Source organism: Echinops telfairi, unplaced genomic scaffold, assembly GCF_000313985.2.
Source record: "Echinops telfairi isolate 266 unplaced genomic scaffold, ASM31398v2 ScPeMD7_18;HRSCAF=68, whole genome shotgun sequence".
Classification (NCBI taxonomy): Eukaryota; Metazoa; Chordata; class Mammalia; order Afrosoricida; family Tenrecidae; genus Echinops; species Echinops telfairi.
In genome coordinates, this window is record NW_022103915.1 from 31,911,821 (window position 1) to 31,913,190 (window position 1,370).

General features: G+C 38.8%; 1 non-coding gene across 1 annotated transcript; it reads right to left on the reverse strand.

Moving 5' to 3' along the window:
* Positions 1-651: 651 nt before the first annotated feature.
* On the reverse strand, positions 652-842 carry LOC115868955. The gene has a single exon (XR_004045907.1). It is a non-coding gene; the product is annotated as a U2 spliceosomal RNA (small nuclear RNA).
* Positions 843-1,370: the final 528 nt, after the last annotated feature.

The window sequence follows — 1,370 nt, forward strand, 5'->3', positions numbered from 1 at the left end:
GCATGAGCCCTTGATAGTTTATAAATGGGTATTTTGTCATATCTTGCCCTGTCCGACGCGGAGACAAGTTCTTGCCATAAAAATTAGGCTTACTTTTCTTAGGGTGCCTTTAATAAACAAATCAATCAAAAGAGTGACTTCATCATAGAGATGTACTAAGCCAATTAACTTTAAGGCACAGAGGTAAGTTCAAAAAGTAATTGTGACTATTTGGGGGGAATTGATTTCTTAAATTTTTATTATGTTATGGGGAGCTCTTACAGACATCATAACACCCCATATTTCAATCACATCAAGCAGTATTGTACAACTCCTCCTAGTCAGTTTAAAAACATTTTCTTTCTTCTTAAACTCCTTGATATCAGCTCTTTCTGGGTCTTTAAATGAGGAATTTCACTATTATTATTAAATGGGAGCTCTTACATATAGTGTAACAATCCATATTTCAATGAGATCAAGCACAATCGTACAAATGCTACCACCATCCGTTTCAATACTTTTTTTCTTCTTGAACTCTTTGATATCAGCTCCTCTTTATCCCTTCTCTCCCTCCACCCTACCACCCAAGAACCCTTATTAGTATATTATATATTATATATTAGTATTGTTATTATTTGCCGTATCTTATACCTTTTTTTTTTTAATCCCCCGAAGGGGTGCACCGTTCCTGGAAGTACTGCAATACCAGGTGGATGCGTGGAGTGGATGGAGCAAGCTCCTATTCCATCTCCCTGCTCCAAAAATCCATTTAATATATTGTCCTCGGATTTAATACGTATCAGGTATTAAACTGATAAGAACAGATACTACACTTGATCTTAGCCAAAAGGCCGAGAAGTGGTCTTATACCATCCACTGTATCTGTTTACCTGCACTTTTGTTATTGGTTACCCTCTAGTGGGCTTATACAGGCATCATTGCTATCAGATCCCCCTTGTCCACTTACTCCTCCTCTCTTCCCATACCCACAGGGAATCGTTACTCCCCTTACTGTTTCTGAAGGGTTATCTATCTTGGTTTCATGCATCAGGCATTCTCAATTATACAAATCAACATGTGCAGGTCTAACAAAATTAATGAGGTGAAACAAAGACCATAAAAGTAAGAGGAGGAAATATTGAAGAACTAGAGGATAGTTGTGTCTTTCATCAGTGCTATACTGCTCCCTAGATTAATATTCCTTCCATGTGGGCCTTCTGTGTGGGACTGTCCAATTATCTTGCAGGTGGGTTTTGGGTCTCCACTTTGTCCATACACCTTCACGTCACTTTGATTGCTTGTGTTGGAACTTCTGATACCTAAACCCATTGACACCTCATGACCACACAGGCTGATGTGTTTCTTCCATGTGGGCTTTGTTGATTTCCTGG